Below are 10,283 nucleotides of genomic sequence, written 5' to 3' on the forward strand. Positions count from 1 at the left end.
ACCGACTGCCGAACCACACCGCACCAGAACCAGTTAACCCTCATACACCTCTCCTTCTGCGACTCTAATCCCGCGTCTTCCCATCTCCGGCTCGTTGCTGTCCGGGGCCTCGCCGTCGTCCACCACATTGGATGCACTCGGCGCTGAGTGGTCAACATGGTCAACGAACGACATCCATCGGAAGTAGACTGTGCGTGGAGAGGCTGACAGCTGGGTCCAAGGCTGCATGCTAGGAAATGCCTCCTTATTACGCGCAAAATAATGATTCCTCCACCTGACAGCTGGGACCCACCGGAAGGGCCTTTGTATTTTGCGAAAAAAACATTCCCCACTGACAGGTCGGACCCACCAGCTATATCTTCGCACGCAAGGAAGTGCCTCCTTATTACGCACAAAAAATGAATACCCCCCTGCTAGCTGGGACCCACCATAGTGGGAGGCTGACTTGTGGGCCTACTAAGTTGACGGGGACGGAGGGCTTTGTCAACTTAGTCAATATGAACGATTCTAGCTCAAGTGACTGTACGATGTCCATCCAACGGCCCAAGTGTTTCTTCAACCTCTGGTCTTCTTGCTCTAGCTGCCCAAACCAGCACCGGTCATGTCGCGTGCTCCTACCTCCCGTGGCTGGCTGTGATGCCGCGGAGGCCTCACCGCCCCCTACTACTCCCAGCGCTGGCCTGGCCATCCCTCTACTCCCCCACACCCCCTGTTATTCTGCGGCGACGGCAGCCGAACCAGTGAACTCTCGTACTCCTCTCCACGTGGGCAACCACTATCGCGTCTTCCCCGGCTCCGCGTCGTCCCCTTCCTAGGCCTTGCCGTCGTCCACCACCCTGGTGCTCTCGGCGCGGCGTCGTCAATGTGGTCAAGGAACGACTTCCATCGGAAGAGTACTGTACGTGCAGAGGCTGGCAGCTGGGTCCACGACCGCAGCAAGGAAGTGCCTCCTTATTACGCAGAAAATAATGATTCCTCCACCTGACAGCAGGGACCCACCGGACGGGCCACCGTATTTTGCGAAAAAAACTTTTCCCCCGACTGCTGGGACCCACCAGCTACATCTTCGCATGGAAGGAAGTGCCTGACAGTCGGGACCCACCTGGTCGAAGCGTACGTAGCGTTGTCATTCTGGTCGCGAACGTGTACGTACACACTGGTCGATGTAGAGGCGTGCACGTGTCGTAGTAGAGGCGCGCACGTAGCATGTACACATACTTACGGTGGCCAGGGTGCAAGAAAGAAAATACGGCCACGTACGTACATACGGGCGGGGTCTCGAATGCCTACTCGCGCATACGTACGGCCAGGGCTCGCATGCATACATGGCTGGGTCGGAACGGAGAAACTGCGTCGTCGTCGTGTTCATGGGGAGGCAATGGAATGCGTCATGTTCATCGGGAGGGAATGGAACGCGTGTTGTTCATCGGGAGCCAACCGGCTTGGATGGAACAGCCGATGGAAACGAGGCCTGGCGTACCGTAGAACGGAGGAAACGGCCTTGTGTTCGACCGGCCACGGTCAAAATGGGATCCTGTTCATCTGGAGGGGTCTGGTGTATCGCAAAACGGAGGAAACAGACCTCCTATGGTGGAAACGGGGTCCTGTTGATCGGGAGGGGTGTGGCGTACCTCAAAACGGAGGAAACGGACTTGTGTTGGAGCACTACGGTCGAAACAGGGGTCCTATTCATCGGGAGGGGTGTGGCGTACCGCAAAACGGGACTCCACGGGATACTGTTCATCTCCACCGTCGACTGCCTCCACGGGATACTGTTCATCCACCGTTGGTTGCCTCCACGGGCTCCTGTTCATCCACCGTCGACCTCATCCAGCCTCCACCTACGACTGTTCATCCACGGGCTCATGTTCATCCAGCCTCCACCGCTCCTCCACCGGCTACTGTTCAGCCAGCCCTCTCCACGGGGACCTGTTCAACCACCCCTCCACGGGCTACTGTTCATCCAGCCCTCCACCGGCTACTGTTCAACCAGCCCTCCACGGGGTCATGTTCATCCAGCCCTCCACGGGGTCCTGTTCATCCACCGGCTCGATCGATTGGGGTACTGTTCATCCAGCGGCAACGGCCTCTACTACCACGGGGTCCTGTTCATCCAAACCCCCACCGGGAACTGTTCATCCAAACCCCCTCAACAACGCCCACTGTTCATCAAGGGAAGGAGGAAGCAGTGTTCGATTGGCTTCAGTTAGCAGCAGTAGCGAAGGAATCACTCGGGTTCAGTTAACAGCAAGGGATCGATCGATCGCTCGGGTTCAATAACGTGTAGCCTGTAGTGCAATCGCTCGGGTTCAGTTAGAGCCCAATGAGGGAGTCCTGGACTAAGGGGTCCTCGGGCGTCCGACCTGTTATCCAGGGGCCGGCTGATGGGCTGTGAAGCCATGAAGACCGAAGACCATACTCGTGTCCGAATTGGATTCTCCTTGGCGTGGAAGGCAAGCTAGGCGACCAGCTGTGAAGATTCCTTCTTATGTAACCGACTCCATGTAACCCTAGATCTCTCCGGTGTCTATATAAGCCGGAGAGCATAGTCCAGATAGGGGACATTCATTACCATATACACATAGGCTAGACTTCTAGGGTTTAGCCATTACGATCTCGTGGTAGATCAACTCTTGTAACACTCATATTCATCAGGATCAATCAAGCAGGAAGTAGGGTATTACCTCCATAGAGAGGGCCCGAACCTGGGTAAACATCGTGTCCCCCGTCTCCTGTTACCATCGATCCTAGACGCACGGTTCGGGACCCCCTACCCGAGATCCGCCGGTTTTGACACCGACATTGGTGCTTTCATTGAGAGTTCCACTGTGTCGTCGTCAAAAGGTTTGATGGCCCCTTCAAGCGTCGATGATGACGCTGTCCAGGGAGAAACCTTTCTCCCCGGGCAGATCTTCGTATTCGGCGGCTTCGTACTGCGGGCCTACTCGCTTGGCCATTTGGAGCAGATCGACAGCTACGCCCCTGGCCATCAGGTCAGATTCGGAAGTTTGAACTACGTTGCGAACATCTGTGGAGACTTGATCTTCGATGGATTCGAGACCGCGGCAATCGCTCCCCGCTGCCCCGATGAACATGGCTTAAACCTGGCATCGGGCCGCATCCAGGAGAGAGCTCCTGCAGCAACTCTGGCCTTAGACCCGGAGCAGATCAAGTCCCCCGAAGATGGGAAGCTTAACCCCATCGCGGGGGCTACCGATTCTGCGGCGTTAGAGCCGCTCGCAGATTCCACTGTGTACAGCATCTGCATCAACGGAACCCCGGACTCTTCTCCGACGTCGAGCTCCGAACCCTGCGAGCCTGCGGATACCGAACTCGATCGGTTATCGATCTTCAGTTCAGTGCCGCAGATGCCTTCCACGACTCGCCCATGGGCGACCTACTAAACTCATTAAAAAACCTATCCCTGGCAGATGGCTCGTCGCGGAACTATGTTCGGTTCGAACTTACGGCGGATGATGGAGAATTTTGCTTCCCACCCGCCACCCACTTTATAGCCACCGTCGAGGACCCAACCAACACGTTTGACCCCCGCTCCGAGGACATCGCCGGTATGGACGACGATGAGGGGCAGGGCCAGAGCTCGCTACCCGCTAGACACCGGATGGCCACTTCCTCGTATGATGTGTGTATAATAGACACACTCGATGATGAGAAGGATCTAGTCGAGAATAAACCTCCTGGTACACAGTCCGGACACCGGCACCCACGGCGCCGCTCCAAGCCACATCGCCCAAGAGAAAACACTGCTAGCACCAGAAAAAACAACACTCCGGACAATGAAGGCCCTGTTGAGGTAGAATCCGAACAGGAGGAACAGGAAAGCGGGCAAGACAGCCCTGATGAACAGGCCACATATGGAGACTCGGAGGACAGCAATTATCTCCCACCCTTCAAGGAAGAGGAGATCCTCGGTAGCGAGGCTTTTATCGTGCCTAAGGAACCTCTCGAGCAGGAGCGTTTCAAACGCCGGCTCATAGCCACCGCACGAAGCTTAAGAAAGAAGCAGCTGCAACTTCAAGCAAGCCAAGATTTGCTCAATGACAGATGGACCGAGGTCTTGGCCGCCGAAGAATACGGCCTTAGTAGCCCAGACAAAAGCCACCCACAGGGTAGGTGGCTCTCCCAATAAGATGGCAGGGCGCTGGAGACCACACCACCATCGAACAATGCGGCGGGTCGGCCACGGTTCGGTCCTGACAAAGCAGCAGCCCAAACAGAGCAACATACCAACCCATCCGGCCGTCAAATCAAGAGCAAAATAGCTCGAGCGAACACTCGAGACATCAATCAAGATCCAGAGGATAGAGCAGGGCGCACAAGATCGATATACAAATCACGGAGATACACCCCGACCGACTATGATGGTCACCCATTCGGACACTACAGAGCCGATCACGCCCGGTCTGAACTCCGTAAGCGGAGTCCGCCGGAGGTGCTTCACAGTGTGGACCAACATAGAGGAGCTGCACACCCTCTCTACTTCACCAACGAGGTAATGGAGCACGAATTCCCAGATGGGTTCAAACCCATTAACATCAAATCATATGATGGAACAACAGATCCCGCGGTATGGATTGAGGATTACCTCCTCCATATTCACATGGCTCGCGGAGACGACCTTCATGCCATTAAATACATACCTCTCAAGCTTAAGGGGCCAGCTCGCTACTGGCTAAATGTTTACCTGAAAATTCTATTGGTAGCTAGGAACACTTGGAAGACGCCTTTCGAGACAACTTCCAAGGAACATATGTCCGGCCTCTAGATGCCGATGATTTAAGTCATATTGTCCAGAAGCCCGGCGAGTCAGTCAGGGAGCTCTGGACTAGGTTCTTAGTCAAAAAGAACCAAATTGTCGACTGTCCGGACGTAGAAGCCCTCACAGCCTTCAAACATGGCGTCCGGGATGAATGGCTAGCGCGTCACCTCGGCCAGGAAGGACCCAAGTCAATGACAGCCCTTACCACTCTAATCACTCGCTTTTGTGTGGGAGAAGACAACTGGCTCGCTTGTAAAAGCAACAATGCCAGTGACCCGGGCACTTCCGAAATTCGAGACGGCAACGGTAAGCCACGACGAACCGAATACAACAGTCGCAGTAATATATGCGACACAGCGGTGAACGCCAGATTTCACAATCCGAAGACCGGTCAACGAAAGAAGCCACTAAAGGCAAACCAGGATGGACCATCCACCCTTGACAGGATATTGGACCGACCTTTTCAGATTCACGGTCACCCTGATAGGCCAGCTAATCATACCAACAAAAACTGTTGGGTCCTTAAGCAGGCAAGCAAGCTCAACGCCGATCACAAGGGGAGGAGGCCACCAGGCAATAGAGACCACGGATCGGCCCGCCAGCCAAACACCAGGGGCCGGAAACACTTTCCCTCTGAAGTTCGACCACTCCCAGAACAGAAATAGCAGTTCGGCTTCCGCCGCCCACCTACTATACTGGCAAAGTTTACACCATGCGTACATCACTATGCACTCAAGATACCATGGGCATCGGCGGAAGCACAATATGGACAACCCTGCAAGAATCCCCGTAACGTTCTTATCCGTCTTTCTTATTTTTCTGTATCATTTCTTTAAAACAGGTGACCATCAGGATACCATCTACATCGGACTCTCTCGAAGTTCGGATCCGAACACTCACCTACGGGGCCACTCCCATTAAGAATTCCCCTCCCCGAGGACGGGCGGCGCGGACGTGCGACAGGAGGTCCAAAATAAGCTTTTGTAGACCGCACTCTTTCTTCTGAGCATGTACCATGCCCTTGTCCTCTGTTCCCAACCCCGAGCATGTCAAATAGCTGGGTTGTGGTTTTTATTCTTTTTATATATTTATCATTGGCACATCGCTCCGCTCCCAGTAAACTTTATCCGAACTAATCTTTTATGCTCTTTCTACAATGAGTCCGGCCGTAATGGCTGCTTTACAAGACGCGCCTCGGCATAACTTGCCAGTGGCCCGGTATGGGAACAAACGAGCCGCCAGTAAAAGTCCGAACAACTCTATAGCATACTTCGGCGTCGCAAGTTTGGCCTTATATGCATTAGCTCCGAATCATTGTCTTTGGTCAATAGTTGGGTTGCCCGGCTCCTGTGCTTGCTACCCTACGTTCCGCTCTATCGGCTAGGGTAGTAAAGGGAGAACTACTGCGATTGTGCCCTGGCCTAGACTGGATGAGCACCTCAGTAGAGAAAGCCGAAAACTGACTGTCATGATGCGGTGAGAGCTGGTCAACCACTTGACGACTTATTCGAATCTTTAGTGATTCTCCTTGTCACACGAGGGATCTTTTTTAGATCAACATATGTAAAGCACTATGCGCCGTATACATACCAGGGGCTATGTCGTAGCCCCATCATAGAACTCCTATGGCTAAGTGAAAGTGTTAATGCCCTATAGTCCGATTGCCTGGTTCGCCGCATTATCACCTCCTTTATGGACCAATACGTTGGATAAAGAGTGATTAAATGCTTTTCCGAACACCCCCGTACTTCCTACGAGGGGGCTGAAGCTGACGACTGGAAAACTTTCAGATTATACTAAAACGGCCACAGAGGAGGAATCCAAGCTTTTGAGCAAAATATAACTAGATTAACTATAAAGTTGTCTCTTACATCATTACATAAATTACTTGAACATTATATCTTTCGAGCATTGACCCTCTATCAAGCGGGCGGCATCCAAGACGTCTTCAAAATAGTGCTCCGGCTCATTATGGTCCTGGCCCTTGGGTGGACTCCTCGCCACAACATCAATGGCCTTCATCTTTCCCCAAAATGTTTTGACTCGGGCAAAGGCCATCCGTGCACCTTCAATGCACGCCGATCGCTTCACAGCGTCGATATGTGGCACCGCGTCAACAAGCCTCCGCACCAGGCCAAAATAACTACTCGGAATAGGATCACTTGGCCACAACCGGATTATGACGTTCTTCATGGCGTCGCCAGATATCCTATGAAGCTCGGCCCATTGGGACATATGTTCATTGAGCAACAGAGGGCGCTTCGACGCGCCAAATTGTGACCAAAAAAGCTTCTCCGTTGCATACCCCTCTTGCACGTGGTAAAATCGCGCCGCATCGGAAGAACTCTTCGGCAAGTCCAAAAATTCAGCCGGAGAACTCCAGACCTGGTTTAGCTGAGCATAGTCCGGATCGCCAAACTTGGTCTGAAGCAAATAGGGCTTACCGGCCGCTATCTCCTTAGCCTGCCAAATCTCTTCACGAGCTTCCCTAGATTCAGACCGAGCTTCACTCGCCTCCTGTCGTGGAATTGTCACGGCAGATGTCCTCGAGCTAGGACTTAGTCGTGGAGCCATCGCAACTAGGAAGCTTGAAGGGGTTAGTGGGACAAGGAACACGAGAGTTTATACTGGTTTGGCCCCTTACGGTGAAGGTAAAAGCCTACGTCCAGTTTGAGGTGGTATTGATTAGGGTTTCGATGACCAGGGAGCTTAACTGCTATGCCTGGCTCTCGTCGAGATCTTTCTTGTCCCTTAACCGCTGTCGGGTCGTCCCTTTATATAGGGAGGCTGACGCCCAGCAGCTCACAGAGTCCCGGCCGGCTCATAAGAGTGTCCGGCTCGGACTCTCAACTATTCTTGCCTTACACTACAAGTTCTACCAGGATAATAATTGCAACTATGGGCCTTAAGCCGTATCCGGGTCTTAAGCCCATCTCTGGCCCACCGTCTTTCAGCTTAGCGCCGGGCTTCTAGCAATGACCATATGAGTAACCCGGCCCCTCCTGTCGGGTGACTCTAAGGTCTATATCCTCAACATTAGGCCCCAGATTGATTTGAGCCGGCTCATGTCAATCTTCAATTCCTTCGACAGAAAAAATCTCCGGCTTACCATTTGTGTGAAGGCCATAACCCGGCGTGATGTCATCCTCTGGACTACGGGTAATCCGCCGTGACATCATCTTCCATTAAACCCGTTTTTTACTCCACCAGATCCGCAACGGATCTTATCTTTACTGCCATCCCGAAAATCGAGGCGTTTTGTGGGGAGATAATCATGCCGTGGTCTCCTTGATTCTCGCGCCCACTTATGAGCTCGCCCTTATAAATAGGCCGGCCCGACGGGCCTTCAGCCACTTCCCTCTCCTTCGTCTTCTTCCTCGCGCCACTGCTCCTCTGCCCGAGCTCTGCTGCTGCCGCCGCCGCAGGTCTTCTCGTCGTCACCAACTCAGGCCGCTGCATCACCCTGATCTGACCAGAGAAACGCGACGACCTCCGCGACTCACCAGCCACCGTAAGTCATGCTTGCCCTGTAGAACAGATATGCCGTAGGGTCCACCCGTGTTCTTCATGTTCTTCGCTATCGCCCGCAAGTTCTTCGGTAGTTTTCATTTTTACCGCCCTCCTTGATCTTGGACCTGTATAGACCTGCCGCGGTAGCTGTTTGGCACTCGTTTTAGATGCAAGCAGATCTCTTTTGACTGCCTAAAGGCTCCATTCAAGCCCAAGAACTTCCCTCGCGTCTGTTTTTAGGTCTAGAAATTTTCTTTTTCAGCTGACCACTTGATCCAAATTATTTACCTCAATGTGTGAAACTTGTTTTCACCACACTTAGTAAAAAACTGCACGCATGGAACCATGGCGGTTTACATTTCCGGCTTAAAACACGCGCCGTAGAACCTTCCGACTTAAAGGAAGCCACGCGCCGTAAAACTTTCCGGCTCACTTATAACAAGGTTGTAGACAATTTGAATTACCCTCAAGCACACCAGCGGCTTAGATAACCCGACGTACTTAGACATATATCATTAGTCCCCTCCATAAGCCGCCACCTTAAACCTTAACTTTGTAAGTCTCCTCCGGCTCATTATTAAACCGGATATTTTTCCCTGTATCATAGGTTTCCAACAGTCACCATGCCTCCCAAAGCTCCTAAAGCCTCCATCACTTGCAACTGGATGAGGTCCAATGTCACCAATGAAACCTTAGCAGATTTGTCAAGTCCGGCTATCTGCCCAAGAAGGACGTCATGTCCTACCGTGCCCCTGACCCGTCAGAAGAGAGACCACGGCCAAAGGACGGGGAGGTAGTGATTTTTGCGGATCATATGAGTCGGGGCTTCGCACCGCCCGGCTCAAAGTTTTTCAGAGATGTTCTGAATTTCTTCGATCTGCGGCCTCAGAACATAGGACCCAACTCAGTGTCCAATATCTGCAACTTCCAAGTTTTCTGCGAGGTTTACCTTGGAGAAGAACCCAGTCTGCTGCTCTTCAGAGAGCTTTTCTATTTAAACCACCAGAACGAGTGTGCCAACGGGCCAAGTTTGGAGCTAGGCGGCATCTCCATCCAGCGGCGTAGGGACTGCCTTTTCCCTTACGCAGAGACGCCCAGCCACCCCAAGGACTGGAATCTGACGTGGTTTTACTGCCAAGACATGTCGCTGGCTAATGAGAGTCCGCTGCCCGGCTTTCGCCCCTCGCGTCTGGAGCCGACTCACCCACTGTCAGACAAGCTGACTCAAGCGGAGCGCCAACCTCTGCTCCCCACCATCAACAAGATCAAGGCTCTCCTGGGCAATGGTCTGAACAGAATCGATCTGGTCCGGGTCTGGATCTCGTGGCGGGTGATCCCATTGAGCCGCCGCCCCGGCTTAATGTGCGAGTACACGGGCCAAAAGGACGACCCCCAGAGACACAGCCGCAACGATCTTCCTGAAGACGTTGCAGAGGAGATGACCAAGGCTCTCTTGAACGAGAGCCTGGCAGACTGCGGAAGGACCGGGTTAGCCCCTTTTTGCAAGGCCAACCCAGCCCCAGCGGTAAGCCACTGACCTGAACATCTTATCTGTATATAACCTTCATCTGAATCATTTTAAGAAATCATCATTGTATTTTTCAGGCTGATGATAAGTTCTGGTGGGTCAAATATGACCATGAGGCGGCCAAGAAGGCCAGAAAGGCGAAGAAAGCCGCCAAGAAATCCGCCCCACGCAAGAAAGGAAATAGGCCTACTGCTTCAGAGCTGATGCAACTAAGCGACAGCTCCGAGTCAGAGGTAACCCCCGAGCCTGTAAGCTCTTTGTTGTACTTTGTTGTTTATTTCTGTCCGCCTGATCAATACTTGTTCATCAATAGGATGACACCGGAGCAAGTAACCCAGTGGTTGAAGAGGTAACGACATTTTCCTCCGACTCGGAGCCCTTGCCCAGGCTGAAAATCCGAAGGGTAACCCGGAAGTTAAGCTTTTCACATCCTTTAGCTTATCAAGACCCTCAATTTATTTTGAA

Source organism: Triticum aestivum, chromosome 4D (assembly GCF_018294505.1).
Source record: "Triticum aestivum cultivar Chinese Spring chromosome 4D, IWGSC CS RefSeq v2.1, whole genome shotgun sequence".
NCBI lineage: Eukaryota > Viridiplantae > Streptophyta > Magnoliopsida > Poales > Poaceae > Triticum > Triticum aestivum.